The sequence below is a fragment of the Arvicanthis niloticus genome, chromosome 7, assembly GCF_011762505.2.
Source record: "Arvicanthis niloticus isolate mArvNil1 chromosome 7, mArvNil1.pat.X, whole genome shotgun sequence".
Lineage (NCBI taxonomy): Eukaryota > Metazoa > Chordata > Mammalia > Rodentia > Muridae > Arvicanthis > Arvicanthis niloticus.
In genome coordinates, this window is record NC_047664.1 from 81,381,284 (window position 1) to 81,401,451 (window position 20,168).

General features: G+C 34.3%; 1 protein-coding gene across 10 annotated transcripts in view; it reads left to right on the top strand.

The window, feature by feature from the left end:
- Positions 1 to 20,168, top strand: part of Adgrl3 (adhesion G protein-coupled receptor L3) — a 721,722-nt gene that overhangs the window by 150,680 nt on the left and 550,874 nt on the right. For all 10 annotated transcript variants that reach the window (XM_076938716.1, XM_076938717.1, XM_076938710.1 and 7 more), the window contains one exon: positions 18,204 to 18,269. The gene's annotated coding sequence lies outside the window, so the exon portion shown is untranslated. The remainder of the gene's footprint in view (positions 1 to 18,203; positions 18,270 to 20,168) is intronic.

Here is a 20,168-nt window from a genome sequence, read left to right on the forward strand (position 1 = left end):
GTTTGACAGCACAGTGAAAGACTCATAGACATACTATTCAAAACTGTATGGTGCCTCTAGCCTTCATTATCAAACATTATGGAATAGACTATGTAAACTATACTCATTCATCAGTTTTCATTTTTTCCTCTCTCATAAATTAGTGGTATTGTTTTGGTTATTACTTTTTTTCCCCGCACCTACAAATATGACTCAATGGTTAGGTGTGGTGCCATAGTCCCTTAATCCCAGTAAGCGAAAAGTGGAGACAGGTTTGGAAGTTGTAAGTCAGCCTAGGCTAACTCAAAGAATATTAGAAATAATAATAAAACTCAGCAAAGCAAGTTGAACAGGCAACAAAAGCAGCTTAGTACCTTTGTCATTCAATATTCATTGAGTGACTAAAGTTTGCACCACTTAATGGGTATTCAATCATTATAAATGGTAACACATTATGCTTTTGGTGTTATAGAATATTAACTAACCTTTCTTTGCAGTAAAGATTCTCAATGAGGAGGCGATAATATATCACAGTTTCATTTCTATAAGGTAACTTGTTCCCTGAATAATTGGATTTTGCTGGTCTGGCAATGGGTGAGAGACAGGGGAGTGTAGATGTTTCCTTCTCTTGCTAAAAAATATAAGAATCTGTAAACAGCATTGAATTTTGCCTATGACATTGTGAGAAAATGACCTATGCTTCTAGTGAATCAAGGAGCAAGAGATTTTCACAAAATAGAACATTTTGGGGAGTACAGAGTACTGCCTGATCACTGACTTCTGAAGGATGCTGGTTTTATATAGTTATACGGATATGAACATCACATTGAGTAAATATGAATTTACATCGTCTCATTTCGCTTTCAAAGCAATACTGAGTGATAGAAACTTCCAATATCCCTTTGGTCAGTAGTAAAGTTCAGACAGGAGCTAATAGAGCCATTGATGACTATGGATCCAATAGACATGGGGAACTACACAGATATACTATAGCTACTACTTATGGTTTTGACCCCAGTTTACTGTTCCATTTGACAGATAATGGAATTTTTATCTAGTGTGCATGTTATAAGGAGCAAAATGTTAGTATCCCTATAACTTTGTTTTTATTTTATATTTACTTATTTTATTTGTCTAGGTGTATAAATACTTGGGCATTCATGGATTCTGGAGTAAACTCAAGGCTCGGTAGTAAGTGCCTATGAACAATGAGCCGTCTCACCAGAAGCTTTTTTATTGATGTCAAGTTAAGCCTCATAATAGCATCTTATGGAATATGATTCATGTGCACCAAAGGAGGCCCGCATGTATGGAGTGACCGATAGTGTAAGGTATCTACCAGGAAGAAGTGCAGCAAGTAGTTGAAAAGAAAGTTTTGTTGTACAAATTACACAATTGTAAAATTCTTATATTTAACTTAAACCTTGAAGTATAAATCATAATGAAACCCAGTTAAGAACCCAATTTGTCAGTTACATTGGGTTGATAGTCAGTTTAGAAACTGCAACTTGTTAGTTTTTGTATCTGTCCATGAATCTGAGCAGTAACCCCTCCCCACCCCCATACCCTTTACTGCTAAAAGATTATTGGGACTCCTTTATGAATAAGGATTAGAGTGGTTTCTACCAAACAAGTTTGATGCTTACTATGGTAGCAATAACTTCAAAAAGCGGGAAGAAAATAGGAAATATTGAAGAAGATAGTCATTGAAAATGAATTAAATCCATGTAAAAGGTAAAGACGCTGCAAACTCGGGTTCTTTCTTTTATAAATAAACATGAATTATCTGGCATGAGGTTGCAGAAACAGGAAAGGGAGAGTATGTGAAACAAACTGTGAACTGTAATATGATACCCTGAGAACAGCAATAATTGTATGACCCAGGCATGGATTTGAACTGCTACATGTATTTATAAGGAAAGGCACATCTTACCCACTTTAGCTGATGCTCTGTGTCTATTCCTACTCTGTACTTTCCCAGGCTTTCTTTAGCTGTTTATGGGTGAGAAGCACGGATTTCACTACTCTAACTCAGAACAAGGATATGTATGGATAAGTAAGGTCCCAAGAACAGATCCCAGGTGCGTTTTTCTTGTTTCAGCTCTGTGTTGCCTACACAGCTGTCTAGCTTGAGGAACTGGAGCTTATTCTTGACAAACAGCATTGGGTGGCCAGCTTCTCTAAGTTGTCCATAAGTATGTGTGGTCTTTGTCCCAACACTGTTTTCGACTGTGGTGTGTTCTTACAGGCCTAGCTGTATGCTTAGGAGAAGTCTGCCTTCCTTCCCTTCTCTGACAGATTGCCGTCTTTTCAGCAGTAACTTTTGTTTTTAGGTTTTAAATAGTTGTGTTTTTAAAAAAGGTAATATTTAGTTATTTATTTTTGATCTTCTTTTACTCTGATATATTTTGGTCAGTTGGTGACACTCACTTGACTCTTCAGAAACAACTACAGCGGTATACACACATAGGTTGTGAGGCCCAGCATAATAAAATCATGCAACTTATTTCTATCTCTTGTGAATAGTCTAGCTATAAGTTGATTTGTGACTCTGGCTTTAAATTCTCCACACTGCAGATTTATCATGTTTTAAATAGGGATAATGTTATTCATTTTATGTTATAATTAAAATCATATGCATAAAAATAAAGTGTACTGCTTAAGGCCTTAATGGCTAAAAATGCTTTGTTCTTGTTATATGCCAAAGATAGTTCTGGATATTATACATGGGCTTCCTCTTTTAGTTTTCTCAATAACTGTTAAAAATAGCTACTAGCTTTAGTTTTATAGATGAGCAAATTGATGCCTAATTTAACGGAATATCATGCTTCTAGCATAAAAGTCTATTTGTAAACCAGTAGCTTGGCTCCAGAGTCATGTGTCATTTACTGTTGTCATATAGATATGTCACATACTAAATTTATAATCTATGATAACGAAATTTTTCTGTGCATGATTATGTGCATCTGTAGTCCTACCACTGGAAAGACTGAGGTGGCAGAAGAATGACCAGTTGGAGGGTAGCCTGTGGTACACGGATAGACTCTGTCTTCTACCACCTCTAAAACTGATGATGATGATTATGATGATGAGAGTGCATTCAATCACCCAATAAATGATATATCTTGACCTCTTTTGGCTTCTTCAACAGTAGAGACCATATGGAACATAAAATTGAAAAAAAAAAAAGAAAGAAAAAAGCGTGAACTGTTGTTGAGTTGACTTGATTGGTGCTCACAATGATAAGAAAAAGTTCAACATTATCCGCCAACTGGAAGCTTCATAGTTTGTGGAGACATAATGTTCATTCTTTAGCTCTTTTGGGTTTCTGAATGAAGCAATCCAATGGGAAATATATAAAGCATTGAGTACACCTTGAGCAAACAGGCTATGTGGCAGTCTGGAAGCTCTGTGACAAATCACCTCAACAAGATGATATCAGCGCTGTACTGGAGGGCATTTTTTCTACTGGATACTGTGCTAAAATGATGCTGATGGATGCTTCAGCTTTTAGGTCAGTGGGGGCTATGAGGATGCTCCATAGGAGTTGATAAAGTTGCCTCTGTTTCAAAACTAAAGCAACTCCTAGGTGTCGTGACTCTATGAACAATTATTTCCTGCCTGAAATGTATATGAAGATAGTAACCAGGACATTGTCCATACAATATGCAAACCTTAACCCTAATCTAATTTCTCTAACTTTCTCTTACATAACTAAAATAATTAGATTTTTAAAATAACTACATTTTTCTCTTCATGTAACTGCCATTCCATAAAACCTGCAACATTTTCAATATATGATTATAAACTGAGGTGAAAGATGGGGAGAGGAAGTTTATATTCACGCAGTTGGCAGAGCCGCGACTCAATTCATTGACTTTCTCCACAAATTGATTCCTTATTTAACAGTTGGACCAAACTATAGTGTTCATTTTAAAGAAAATTCAGTTTTCCAAAAGTATTTACATATCTGATAGAGTGATAACTGTTTTTTTTTCTATCAGAATGTATCAAAAAGTTATATTTTGGGAAATATCTACAATAACTACAGATGATGACAACATTCTAGGTTTTTATTGCCATGTATATATGGAACATTTTAGCAGTTATCTTCTTGCCAGCCTTACCATCAGCTACATAAGTCAAAATTGCTATGGACATGCTATAAAGCCCCACGTAGAACATGCAGTGTAGATGACGGTGCTGAGGGTTAATGGTACACTGTATCATTTTCCCAAAAGGAAATAGCAGGATGTTACCTTGTAATTTTTTTACTACTGTGTAATAAAATGCAGATATAATAAATACCATCTATGCAAATAAAATGTATTTGGACAGAATCCACTTTGCCTTCATCACTTAGTATATAGCTCAGGCTTTTAAATATTTCTGTCCTAGGTGGACTTAATTATATCAACTTGCATTCTACAGTCTTTGACTGCACTGGAGCTGAAACCAATGTTTTATATTTATTTGCCATTTGGCATTAGGTGATATTTTAATATATTTGCCTTGGTCCTCCACTGGGCTTCTTAACGTAATCTAAATGGTGGTTCCAATAATTCTTTGACTAGGATGTTGACCTGCTAGGTTACTAGTTGATGTTGCTTACTTATTTTATGTCATATTCATATTGATAATGCTGACATATTCATATTGATAATATTGACAATTAATTTAACCTCACAGGTCAGTTGGCAATCATGGCTTCAGAATTGTGCATGGTCATTGATTGTTTATTAGATTGATTATTGGATGAAAATGGCTGGAAAAATTTTGCTTTTTATTTGTGTGTGTGTGTGTGTGTGTGTGTTGACTGCTTTTATGGCTCTCCACCATGTGCATGATTGATGCTCAGGAAGTCCATAAAAGTCCTCGAACTTGAGTCACAGATAGTTGTAAGTTACCATGTGCATGCTGGGAATCAAATCAGGGTCTTCTGAAAGGACAGCTAGTGTTCTTAAACTATGAACTACATTTTCAGGACATCTGAATCTGTGGGGTGTGTGTGTGTGTGTGTGTGTGTGTGTGTGTGTGTGTGTGTGTTTGTAAGGGCTAACTACTCACATAGGCTTTCTTACCATGTACTTTAAATTTCCAAATACTTTCAAAGAATATGTATTAAAGTTGAAATACTCTTGAGTTTTAGCTGGGATTAGTTCTACTTGCGTGTAGTTCTTACACTCAGGGTGGAGGGATAAGATCTGGAGTTCAGCCTAGGCTATATAGTGAGGTTCTCTCTAAGGAAACTCCAAAATAAGATGAGAAAAAAAAGAAATGGAAAACCAATACTACAGTATTTAAAAGCTATTGCTAAACACTTTGCTAAACACTGGAGGAAGAGATTTTCATGGGAAAACTGCTTGGAGCACAGGATTTCAAACTTGTCTCTTCAGGAAACACCTACTTTACTTTGGAGCTTAACTCGACTCCAAGAACTGTAGCACACTTTACTTAAGGTGTGGAATAAGCATACAGTAGTCCTAAGAAGAAAGGTACATGCCTTGTCTTATAAAGCACACTTAATTTCTAATATTATCGTTAATAATCATTTATTTTCTAATATTATTGTATAATCCTTTCCATTTACAGATATAGATAATGTTATAGTTTTGATATTTAAACTTGTATGAATATAACACTTTAATTCCTAAGGGTAAAACAAACAAACAGTGTTTCACCTATGGGATATATTCTTTTTGTGAGGGAGTGTTAGCTTTGAGAGGTAAGTTTCATTCTGTACCCCAGGCTTGCTCACAATTCACCATATTGTGAAATTCACAGAATTTCCCCTGCTTAGCCTTACGCATGCTGAAAACGCAAGCGTGTGATATTACTGTACATGGCTTAGAATTTAATCTTTAAAGTGATACAGTTACATTTAGTAAAATGAAAACTAAATTCACTACTCAAGGAATTTTGAAAACTTAATTTAGAGACTTGATTTTCTTGGTTTGCTGTTCTTTGACTTTTATTATTCTGAAATGTACATTTTAGTTTAATACGATTTTTTTTTTTACTTTGTAAGAGTTATGTGGGTATCTTATAGGCAACATTAATCATTCTTGAAAAAAATATTCCTGTATATGTAAGCTACCTTCCACAGAGCTTATTTAGAAGACTTTAGCTGAAATTGTTTGGGAATAAGGATATAAAATTTCATATATATATATATATATATATATATATATATATATATATATGAATGCATATATAGTAACTCAAAAAGGTAAATATAGTTTTGTATGAAGTTACTTTATATACATAAAATATGGAAGTAAAGTAGAAATATTTTAGAACTACAGTAGTTTGTTTCTTTCTACAAAAGCTCTGTTTACCTGAGGCTAACTGTTACATAACGATATTAAACAGAAAGTTAATAAAGTTCATTAAGAAATATGTAGTGGACAGGTTTAAAATGTTTTGTCAGTAGTGTAAAGTAGTCTTTCCTTCTTCTTCTTTGTCCCAAGTGAGATGTTAGTAATTTATACTTCAGGTGCTATTTGCTCGGGAGACACTTCCTAGCTATGAGGGTTTCAAATCCACTGTCATGGTATCATGGTATTGCGTTGTGTTGGGGGTGGGTGACTTAATTTACTGATGACTCAAAGTGCATATTACTAGTGTAGACACTTCAACCATTGTTAAGAGAAGCTAGAAAGTGAATCTTTAATTGAAAAGAGAAATGTGAAGTAAGTATGTTTATTGATAGGACAAAACTACGTGTACATGAGTGTTCCCAAAGGGTATCTTTGTTGTTATTTTATATTAATGATTACATGGTGTTGTCAGTCTCTTCATGTGCAGGCATTTAGTCTAAATTCTATCATATACATGCATAGGAAAGGGCAGTATAGAGAAGAACTGGTGTGCTCCGTGATTTCAGGCATCTACTAGGTTCTTGAAAAGTATATTCTATTTTTAATAGGAGACAATTGTAATGTTCACAAAGGTAAAAAAATAACACATACACAAGCATATGTCCTTTAAACTTTAACAAGGTAATAGGTCTTATTATTCTTAATACTAGTAAAATATCCCTTATTTTTCTATAGTAATTCTCTATTTGAGTGTGTGTGTGTGTGTGTACACACACACACACGCTGCTTTGTGTGTTGATGTCCGTGTTAGAAGACAACTTGTGGGAAGTTGACTTTCTCCTTCCCCTACGTAGAGGCCTGGGATTGAACTCAAGTCATCAGGCTTGGCAGCAAATGCTATGTGCCATCTTACTAGCTTCAGTATGATTTCTTAATTTATGGAGATTAAGATTCATATAGAAAGAGTCTGTTATCTGTGGTTTTGCTCTGCGTATTGTTGATTAAGTAAAGATAGTTTTTGAAGAAATAAAATAATATACTTCTTATGGTACTGCCCAAATTTCAGAGATTGGCTCATTTGATAACAAAAACATTTTGAAATAATTTGTAGATATTTGTCTGTTTGCCGTCTGAGCTCCAAATATTTGTTAGTCTGTCTCTATATGGGTTTTCCTTCTGATCTCTGCTTGACAGAAGTTTGTAGAGGAAATAAAATGTAATCAGGTCTCTGGTGAAAGCTTCTCCATGGATTGAGCTCATCAAACTTTAGTGCAGTGCAGCTTTTATTATAAAACACATTCCTTGATTCCAGATTGTGAGCCACACTGGCCTGATTTCCAGATGTTGGAGTCACAGATAGGAACTCATTACCGTGGAGCACAAAGCACACTATTTTAAAGACATCAGCAGAGAAGATTTTCTGCTTGAAATCCTAGACAAAGTGGGAAATAAAGCCCAGTGCAATGAACTGCAGTCAGTGTGGGATTGGGACAGAAAAAAATAAATGCCAAGGAAGGCAGAGGAGCTCAGCTCTGGAAATCTGATCTCTGGTGCATAAGCTAATCACTTTTAGACCTCCAGTCAGCCTATTTTTTTTTTCATCTGTGCAAAAACGTTTCTTTATTTTGTACTTTCTGATTTTTGATCCCACCCTCACTACGCAGTTGGCACCTTCCCAAAATACTTTGGCAGAGGTCGCTTCCCAGAAGCCTTTTAAACTTTAGTTAGAATACATTTATTGATTTTATTGAATGGGCCAGAGCAATGAAGAGTTTTGGGAAAAGTGCATATAGGAATCAGTGTCTGGCCTGGCAAGCCAAGCTATTTTAAATGTCTGAGAACACTTCATTAAATGCAAGTTCTCATCATTTGCAAAATAGTAAAGGTTTTTGCTGTATTTCCTTGGGTGGATATCACCTGACTTACATAATAACATAGAACTGGAGAGAAAAACCACTTTTTGAACTGACATTTAAAGACTATAAGTATGCAAAAATTCAGTGACTCTTTAAAAAACAACTTAAAAGTCTATAGAAAATACTTGGTAGCATTGCATGATAACCTCTAAATCTGTTTTTAATACAATATGTAACAGATACAGATTAAACCGTGTTGTCTAAGTTTACCATAAAAGGGAAATATACTTTGCCAAAAACTTAACAATTGATCTTTTCATATTACTGTTCTTCTAATCCAGTTGGATGTAATGTTCTTTCATTTCGAGCTTATAATTTGGACACTAAGCAAGAATGACATTCCATATCCTTAACTCTAAGATAATTCTTGAAGTAACATGTATACTTCTTTAACGCTCTGCAGTTCTAGAGTCCTGATGCTAAAGGAAACTGAACAGAGTAATTATTGAGATTGTAGATAACATATCCCGAAGACCAGCCATTTTACCTTGCATTTCCAATGTATGTGATGTATGAGCATCTTCAATATATTCAAGCAGGCTTTATGTATGGACAACATTTTAAAAGTTTCTCTTATAAAAAAGAAATGGTGATTGTTATATTCTACACAACTTTTGAAATCCACATGCAACAGTCTGTTAGCATCAGTCAGTGTCAGTCAGTTGTGAATTTGTTTTGAAAATTAATTTTATATACTTTATATATTGCTGTTTTTTAATTGACAGGAATTCTGATAACAAATTTTCCCTCTTGGCTTAATATTATAGTTTGAGTAATGTTGAACATTTAAAAATTCATTCCATTTTCCTGAACTTGAAACAAAGCATCAATGATATGCAAAATCTCTTGTACTAAAACAGTTTAAGGCTGAATTATTAGGATTGAATTGCCCCTAAACAAAATTCAAAATCTCATTATTGAATTTTAATATATATTTGTATAGTTATTACTTTAGTAAAACACACTCAGGTAGATTACAGTATTTTCTAGTAGAAAATAATTATTTATAAATATAGAGGGTGGGCACATTCTACTCTAATTAATCTTGATAATTCCCATTATTAGAGAAGTAAGAAAGCATGATTAGTATCCAAATATGTCATGTGTAATTACAGTCAGTGCAGAGCCACTTTGAAAAGTAAAGGCACAGCATAAATTATATCATTGTTTTTATATTGATACTTTGAGAACTATTTCTCAAGCACAGAATTGAAACAAATATTTCTGAAGAATTTTTTTTTCCTTGATTCTCACTAAGTCTTCCTAAGGTTGTACACAAGGGCTGCTGATCTTTGGAATGCCATTGTATTAAGTAGGGTCATAGGGAGGTCTCATCTCAGCTGGTAATCCATTTTTGCTGATAGGGAGCTTCCACTGTGCTCTGAGGTCCTTTGCCTCATTGTTTACATCTGCTCTACATTACACCTTCTTCTCCCGTTATTGAAAGCCTAGTCTTTATGTGACACAGTGCTAGGGTTTCCAAGAGTAAACAATTTGTATGAGATTTTTTCTTTTTAGATGTTACAAAATCAGTATGCCATTCACCATATAAGCAATAAAAATGAGGTCCCTAAGGCTGACTTTATAGTTTTACTTATTTTGTTTGGTTTTGTTTTGTTTGCTACATTCTTCAAAGCTAAGAAAGGGTATCCAAAAGAGACTCCTAGAGAAACTGTCACATAAGTTCAATAGTCTAGGTCAGGACTTGCTGCATTGAAAGTGGTGTTCTCTTAAGGACCGTCTTCAATGGCTCTATTTATGAAGTTTTACATTGTGACAAATTTGATAAACATTAAGTAAAACACAAACTTGGGATTTGTGGATTTTGATCTTGACCACACTCTCTTGAAATGTTGGGAAGCCATTTTATCATCCCAGTCTCACTCAGCTACGTGAGCATAACAGTAGCAAACTTTCCAGTGGCTTCATTCATAAAGTGTATTGTTCTTTATTGTTATATGTATTATATGTGCTTTCTTCTTAAATTATTTTTTAGCTTATAATGGGTATTTGGGACATATCCCTGTTTTAACTTGGAGAGCACCTACTTATATTATACATGGGCTTTTTATTAATCAAGATCTTGCCATGTTCATGTGGGTAGAAGGGTCTTTGTCTTCTAAATGAGGACTAAAGGAAATATAAGGCCCAGTTCTTTGGTTTTGATTTTCTGTGAGGAATTAGAACTAACTGCATGTGTTTGAGCTGTCCTACCATCTGAGCCTCTTATCACAATGGCCACATGCCTCAGTTGGTTTCTTTGTTCATTCAGCATTGTAATACATATCCAAGGGTATAGTATGATTTGGTATGGTGATCTATGGAATGGCATAGGATGATAGGAGATGGATTCATGTAGTAAATTACCCTGTGTACAAATGCAGGCAGAGAAGATGATTCTCACTATAGTAAAGTTCAGAGTTGTGCAAGAAAACATATTAGTTAATAAGTTGATTCCTATGTCATATGGATTTGTGTAATCCTTTCTCCTCTCAGTAATGCTTGAATTGTCCATGCCTTTTAAATGTGATATACCCTGTATATGTCTATTAGCTCTGTCAGAATTTGTTATATTTATCAGTGGAGGGGAAACTTGTGAGTAACTATATTGAATTGTTATTGTTAATATTGAACATAATGGATAACATGAATAATTTTGTGGCATTAAGCAATTAGTGAAATTTTATAAACGTAATCATAGAATCTTTAAAAAATTAGTAATCATTTTAACACTGGTCTTAGATAAACCATATGTACGCTTTTAGTTACTGTTCCTTCCTTTTCTAACTGTACATTCAGCTGCCTCTTCTATTTGATTAATGTGGAAACTCTGCTAATTGATCATACATCATTCTCATTTTCTAATGTAGACATTTTAAGGTATAAGTTTACTCCTAAACACAACTTTTGCTGCCTTTTGATATGCTATGTTTGATTTTGTTCAAATTAAAATATTTCTAGTTCCTGTTTGGGATTGATAAATATTTAGGGATTGCTAATTTTCATTACTAATGTACTTGTTTCATTTATATAACATAATTTTATGACTTTAGTCCTTTTACCCTTACTAAGGTTTAGTTTATGGTTTAATGGTCTTATATTAAGTCCAGCGAGGGCTCTAACAGTACTCGAACAATTCATAGGCGAACTGCTAAGGAATCCTGTTGTACAAAATTTCAAAACTTTATCTTGCATTAACAGTTTCTTAGCTGTTAGATGAATTGATAATTTCTCTTGACTTGAAAAACTTGTTATGGAAACTTTGAATATTTTCAACATTAATATTGAGGAGAATATTTGCCACCATACTTACTCAGACCTTCTTGAGGTTACATTTCTGTGCACTTGCATGATATGAATCATCATGCTGAACCCTGTAAGGCAGTATATAAGACATTCACAGACTTCTCTGTCTAGCAGAATCTTTGCTGAGGAATGGGCTAGATACCCAAGGATGGTGATTTGGGAAGTTATTTGATTTTTTTGGTTCCTGTTTTCTTTTTTTTTAAAAATATGGTTTTTTTTCATGGGAGAAAAACAAGTATATTCTTCATTTAGAGAGTTCTGAAACCTAATTTCTGTGCTAAGCAGCATGGTACACTTGTAGAAAGTGAGAAGAAACCCTCATTAGAGAATGAGTCTTTAGATAATTTGGGGTACTATTTACAAAGCAGATTTGAGGACTAACTTTTAGGATAAAAATCACCTTGTGAAAGGTTGCTTCAGGCTGTCTCCCTAGGGAAAAGTAGTGGTTTTGTCGGAATAGAGAGGATTAGCTAGGGTTTATTGCATAGCCATAACCTATTAGTAGAAATCTGTATAATTAATATCAAGATGAAGATATAAATTCTTAAATGGCGCCAATTTACTTTGTTTACAAATTTTAAGGTTTTCATTGGCATGAGCTTCTTAGTGATATAAGAGTGAGATGAATATTGTTACTCTCATAGGCATTGTACCAGTATAACACACTTAGGAATACAAAGCTTAGACCCAGTCCTTCTTTAACTTTTTTAACTGATTTGAGATGGTCAGCCTGTGAGTTAAGGGACTATAGCAAATTCATGACTTGGAGTTTATTATAAGGGTGTTCTCTATGTTTTATTTAGAAATAGCTGAGTGGAGTTAACAGGCAACAGTCCAGATTACCTTACATGGATAGCTGGTTTTCAAAACATCAGAAATCCTTAGAATTGACATGACAAACATTTCAGTATTAATGTTCATTTTCATTAGAGACCTGTCTGCTCCGGACAGCTTCCTATGTTAAACTCTAAGAAGAAATTGAGCATCCTTGGAGTTACTCCAGTTGTGGTGAGACAGCCACTAGGCAAGAATTGCCACTTTCCTTCTACAGACAAATTACTGTCCAGAAAAGGACACACTTGCAGAATAGTCGACTGATTATATCTGCCTAGACAGAGTAATCAGCCCTTAATAATTCTGCAGCACTAAGGTCTGTCAGATGATCCTGGGCCAGAAGGCAGAAGAACAGATGCTCCAACGTTTTGAAGTAGAGCGAGTGTCCAGGTGTTCAGAGGTCTCTATAAATTGGCTAAGTTTTAGAAGCTATGCTTTGTGCTTCCAACAATTATAGTCAACTCAGTCATTCTGGATTTCTGATGGGGTTGAAAACTTATAGCTATTTACTTTGAGAGAAAAGATCTGAGTGTATGGTCATCAGCTGACATTCATCCTAAAGCCAAGGAAAAAGCCAGGTTCAGAACTAAGTGTTTTAGTTAGGATAGATGACAGAGGTGCTGGTTAGTCAACAAAAGGATGGACTGGGTATTAGGACTATCTTGTACCTCACTGGTACAAATAGGCATAATTATGCTCTAATTGTATTTTGAGAGAAAAGTTTCCTTTTAACAGGAAGGGTGATGTGTAGGAGGAGCTAAGGTGGGAGGAGTACTGAGAGGAAGAAAAGGAGTAAGAAGAAGAGAAGAAGAAGGAGAGGAGAAGCTAGGTGATGAAAGAGAGATAGAGGGGGGAGACAGGGAAGCAGATGTTCATGTATCTCCACCAGTCAAAGATAGTTGATATATCTAGGTTGGGTAGTGGGTTACACCTCTGATTGAACAATACCAAACTTATAAAGCCTATGATTAACATTTCTTAAAAAAATGTATAAATGCAAAAAGGAAAAGGGGGCATGGGATAGGGGTTTTCTAAGGAGGGGGAATGGGGAAACGGGATGGTATCTGAAGTGTAAATGAAAGATCTAATTAAAAAAAAAAGAAAGGTTTCTTCATGTTTACTGTTTTTATTTTAGTTATCAGTGAACAGATTAAGGACAAGAGTATGGGCTGGAAGTATAGCTCAGTCCCACAGTATGTGCTTAAATCCCAGAAGCCACAGGCTCAACTACCAACATTTCCAGCCCCAAAGCCTCTCTTAACTGTGTACAGAATGATCTGAGGTGCACAATCTTACCACTTTTCCATGCCTCATGGACCATTATGGGGCACTTCAACAGGTCATATTATATAATTTCCAGATGAGTACATGTGAGTTAAAAAATTTGTACCTTTTTTTTTGTTCCATTTTAATCTCATACTAACTTGTACTGGGTTATTTTGGGGATATTTTATTTAACTATCAATGTGTGAAGCTACCTCTAATGGCAATCAGTGTCATGAATTTCTGAGATTATCTTCTGAATAATCGATCTATGGTAGCTTGTTTTCCCTTCAATTTACATAGCTCAACAAAGATGGTTAGGGATAATATGATGCTATTTGAGTAGTGTGAATGTTTAGAATCAGAATTAAGAGTTCCTGGAATATAATTCTGATTTCTTTTATATTTAAGATAAAAATATCTGGACAAATATCATATGATTATTTAAAAAGTTTAAATGACAATATGAAGTGAGTGAATAAAGCAGTGTTTGCCACACAGCGAGAATTTTAGTTAGTTTAAAATGTGTGCATGTCCTATAGAAAATAGATAATATGTAGTTTATAAACATATAAGGTGCACATCTGTGCATCTAGATGTGTCTTCTTCTTGTGTGTCTTTGTCTTAGTCTGCTTACTAGATGGAATGTGCATAAATTCAGTGAGTATTCTTTTAACCTCTACAGTTTCTTCTGCATCTATACTACCTTGAGCCAGGACTAAAGCAGTAAATATGTAATGAATGTTTACAGTTTATCTTCTTTTTAATTTTGCTCTGTCAGAACTGTAAAATATGATCCATATTTATCATCTATTACTGATTTTATAAATTGGCAATTCATTAATTTTCATCAATATCTTGTTTTGTTGCCTTTTATATGTGATTAATTATAATGCTTGTTCAAAGCATAGGTCATTTTTATCATCAGCTAACATAAATCAAGGTTTTATTTGTATTTCCTTCTCTTTTTCAAATCCTCTGATACATTGTAGTGATTTCTAGGGTATTGCCTTTATGCTATTTTTGAACCATGTACAATTGTAAGGTGATGAAGATATGAACGAATGCATTAATTGAACTAAAGCATCATCAGCAATTAGATTTTGAATGCTTTCTAAGAAACCATATACTTGAAATATTCACATTAGCTTGCCACAAACTGTTGAGGCAACCCAGGAGACTGGTTTCAGGTGGGCAAGGAGTCGGCGAATGACAGACACAGATGCAAGGAGGTCTTTGATCTGAGTGCGATTTTACTATTCAAGCATCAGACTTTTATAATCATAAAGCAAAGAGGAAAAAGCAATGTTGAACATACACAGGAACAGAAAAAGCAAAGGTTATCAGGAACATTCTTACAATGTTCTTATTAGATACTCATAAATTGGACCCAACTCTAATAAATCAGTAAATTATTCATTTGCAAGGCACATGTGAAGTTGATGTTATCGCTAATGTGTGAGACAGTAGCCAAGTTGGCAAGCCACCCAGTGGTACTTGTGGTTCAGCAGTTAACTCATCTGAGATTATACAGTAACCTTCTTCTTGTTGCTTTGTGAGCTGCCAAATTAAATTCATCATATATGGGCTTCTTATGTATCATATGTCTGGGGTCTTCTTGTTTATTAATGTAATCTCATATGTTAATATCTTTTAATTGCTAGGCTTCTTCCTAATTTCCTCTAATATATTTAATTCTAACACTGACTCTACTTAGGGGCTTTTGTAGCTGTCTAATGATACTATCTCTATTCTCTTTAAATAATAAACACCATGGGGGTCGTGATGGTGCCAATTTCTCCATAAATGGGAGTGAATAATATGATACCTTTTCTCCATTGTGATTGACCCATCGATTCCCAAATTCATCATAAACTCCTCTCTATGGCAGGAGATCAGGGGAGCACACTGTGGGTCCATCCTGCTTACAGGGGAAACCACCTTCTCCCTGCTATAAGCCATTGCCATCTGCCATCCATGAATCTCTTAGGAAAGCGATAAAGCCCTTTCTTTTTAGAGTTTTCAGGGTCTTTTAAAGGAAGCCCATAAGAGTCAGTGACTGGAGTAATTTCCTGTCTAACCATCCCCACTCTTACAGGCTGTATGTCTTTACAGGGGATTCTGGTAAAACAATTTTTACTGCTGTAGTTCAGTCGAAGTCTTTATTCTGTAAGATTAATGGTGACATTTCCTGAAGGCTAAGTCCAAAATAGGGTCAGTGGTTACCTCTATTGCACTTTCTGTGACCTTTCTTTGTCTATGAGAGGATAGTAGGGTAGGACGTGCCCTGAGCAAAGGTACACAGGGTAGAAATGAGACAGCAAGAAAAGATCTTCCAAACATGGCAGCCACGACACATGAAGAACATACCCTTCTAAGAGGACAGCCAACCCCTCCAGGAGACTGACTTCCTTGAAGTCGTCGCCTTGCGTGAGTGTGCCAGGCTTTCGTCCAGTCACACAGACTCTTCTGGAGGGGGTGTGGCAATAGCTGTTTTTGAATGTCCATCTTACAGTAAGTTTATTAAATAGAAAATAAGTTTACCTGTATTATCTCATAGTAGATATGTGTCTGTTGATATGGCTCCTTTCTCTTCTCCTCTATCTATTTTGTTTCTATTTTCTTCCCTTTGCTTCCCCCTTTCCATTCCTAAGGTTTCTTGTCTATTTGTCCTTTTCATTGTGATGCTGAGTGGCTTTAGCAAGCTGATCTTTGTCCTGTGTTCTCTACATGAAGTTCAGTGATTCTAGAGAGCAGAATACAGTGATGTAAAATATTCCCCCGCTGTAAGCTGTAGATTGCCTTTGCTTATGGAGGAAAACAAAGAACAAAACAAATCAACTGACAATACCAGAAAGAACCAGGGTTTGTGAAAGCGGCTACGACGACACATGTAAGGACATGCACTGTAGTCAGCTTTCCATTACAGTCTCAGTTTCTGTGAGGCCAATGGGGATGGTTTCCTGTTTACGTCTTATTTTTGACTTATGAAAATGTTAACATTTTGTTTGCCCAGTCAGCATTTTCGAGGCTGACTTAGTTGCCTGTTCCACTAGGGAGAGGTGAATCACTCTAAGAGTATCAAGTGATCTTTGCTGTAGAGGACTTCATAACAGATACTGGTTGACATAGGAGCGTAAGCAACATTTGACTGGCAACTTTTGTGGGGAAGTGAAGTTTGAAGATTAGCTGTCTCTGAACATCAAAATGTATTTCCATGGTGATAGCAAAATACTTGAAGCCTGCTCTTGTGAGCAGGCCTGTGCTGTGATTCACAATTTTCCAGTTATATAAAACATTTTCAGGAAGACAAATATACATTTTTCAAAAGCAAGGAGACAGTAATCTACTAAGTCACTGCTTACTGAACGAATGCTAGGATTGGTTGAAGGAAGATTATTCAGAATATTTTAAGGAATTGATTATAAAAGAGATGCATGTTTGAGTAGTCAAGCATGTGACTCAAATGTGGAGTTGACTTGATCTTGAAAAAAATTTAGTAAGTATTCAAATACTCAAATACATATGAACATTTATTAAAATATAGCAAATCATGCTACTTTCATAATTTAAAATTACCAACTCAAATAAAATATTTACATTAGAGGATACTCTTTCTACTAATATATACTTGGTTTACTTTTAGTCAATTGTGATTTTTAAGAAGGAAAACTGAGTTTAATTCCATGACATTGACTTTTGTTCTATATTTAATTCCATAACCATTTGTTGACAAAATGGCAGAATAGATAATGTTTTTTGTTATTATTTGGGGGTGTGGATTGTTATACTTTAGGAGAAACAAAAATACACCTATTGCAATTACATACAAAACAAATTTCAGAATAATTTCTAGGTATGTTAATTGTATAAATTTTTAAATATACTTATTGGAAAGTTTAAAATTGATGTAGTTACAGAACGGCAAGGATATATTAAATTGCCAAATAAAATATTTTAAAGGAAAACACTTTTTTAAATATTTTTGGCCACCAGTTTGGTGTGGGGATTGTTAGTTTAGTGATTTAAAAATGGAATTCTGACAATTTTAAGAAAATCAACACAATATACTGAAAATGATAAAATTACACTTAGTTTGATATATCTCAAATTTTACATTAGATTTTATTTAGATCTTTATAATTATTTTTAGTATTTGGTCTCCAATCTCTATCTCTGTTCAAACAGATGCACATAGTTCAATAGTGTTCTAATACTATTGAACATTTATTAAAATACTCACTTATTTTGATAAATGTTAAATAGTATTTGGATACTTAGTAAAATATTATTTATGATCAATCAACTCCACACATATGATTTTAAAATCTTCTGTGGTCTTGCATGTGTAAACATAGTTACATTATATACTTAAATATTACACTTACATTCCTATTAAACAGCCTTACTAAAATTGTATCATGTATCTTTCAGGTTCTCTTATTACTCATTCTGCTGGGACAGTTTTAAGTGTGGTGGGGAAATAGATTTCTTGAGTAGTAATAAAATTTTATTTGTTCTGTTGTTGAGATTCTAAAAGGAAACATTTTTTTCATCTAATTTATCTCTTATCTTATTTTTGCAGAAATGATTAATTCAGAAAGTCAGAAGACAAAACTATGGATTTTTAGCAATCAAAGAACAAATTAAGGTAATTAATAGATTATTATGTATGCTGATAATTTAAAAATAAATGTATAATATGTGAAGTCAAATTATGTTTTATGAGTTAATCACATTAAAAAAATACAGCATGTTTAAAATATTTTTATATTTTTGAAATGGTGTTTTTATTTCTTATATATTTTTGGAAAATAAGTTCTCATATTTTCTGAACAATAAATAGTATTGGTGATCATAGTTACTATTGTGAAGAAATATATACTAAGTATATATAATTAATTTGACAAAAGGAGGCAGTTTTGTAACTGCTACTGTGCAAAGGCACTGATGGCTATAGTACCCCATTAACTATATGAAATCAATATGCCAAGATTTATGTTTCCATTGGTACATGCACACCAAGACAATGCATTGATGCCATTCTTGTATAATTCATTTCATTTACTCTCAATTTTATATTCAAAACTGACATAAATATACTCATTTCATTCCATAAAGGTTTTAATATATAAAGCAGATTGTTTTCCAAACTGATCTATTTACTACAAATACATTTATTCCATTTAACATAAAAAATTTCAGAGTATAAAATACTCCGAATAATATATACTTTCTCAAAAAATCATAAGGTATCACTTACATCTTTTTATTTACAATCAATGGTAACAACTGGGATTTCTTTGTCTTCTTTTCTTTTTCTTGTTATTGTTGTTGTTGTTGTTGTTGTTGTTGTTGCTGCTGTTGCTGCTGCTGTTGTTGTTATTGTTGTTTTGAGGATGACGTCTGATTAAGTAGCCTCAGTCTGGATGCCTTCTTCCTCAGTCTCCAGGGTTCTAGGATTTCAGCCCTGTACAAAAATACAAGCCTCCTGTTGTCTTCATAGAGCTATTCAAAAGAATTTTATAAAGTAACTATAAATTTGTTAAAATATAAATTATAATAAATATCTAGTAAAATAATCAGGGCTTCTGATTCTCATATTATTCTTCATATTATGGTTAATGTTTAGTGGTTTTGATTCCTTGAAATATTTATCATAAATTACCCTCAATGTATTTTCCAAAACCCTTTATTTATTCTTAAGCAAAGACTCAGTCACTTAAGATTAAGGTAACATTTCAAATGCCTTTTTAAGTGAAAAATTTTAAGTTGATATCAGTGCTTTAAATGTTCTCTCTTAATTTTTTGTCCTTGTTTTTTTTCTCCATATTATGTGCTTATGCAAACAACATTATCCCTCTTTTTGAGAGTAGATATGATTAAGTCACTTAGAATTGCTTACATTTTTATCTTAATGTCTAAATGCTGTAGACATTCATCTACTAAGAGACATCAGTTCAGTGATACATTGAAGCAAATTAGTTTGACAAAAATCTGACTTGCTCAGTAATCCCTTTAAAGAGAATTGAACCAAGTATTACATAAATGTTCTCATCAGAAGCTGTACAGGCCTGAGGGAGGCGATGTACACTTTACATCCTAGAATTTAAGGTTAGGCAGGCAGATCACTGAGATATTTTCAGGCGAGCCAGAGTTACTCTGTGAGATAGTTTTTCAAGAGTTAGACAAAAATATGAAGAGTTGTTTCCATCAGAGACAAACTACAAAACCAAAAAACAAAGTATGTATTATAAGAAAAAACAAACGTGTCTATATAGTTCTAACCTGTTCTATCAGTCTTTGTTTGCCTCGTTGTGCCTTTAAATACATATGTGTGTGATGTACACTATACTTACCTTTGAAGTATGCAGTCTACAAGCAATGAAAGCCATAAAAATGCCACCAAATCAAGGGACATAACCTATTCACTACACCAGACCCCCAGCTGCACGTTTTGTAGCCCACCTCTTTGTAACTCTCAGTACTGGGCACCTGTAGACTCTATTTTAATATAAGACACAATACAGTTGTGAGAAGGAGGGAGCCA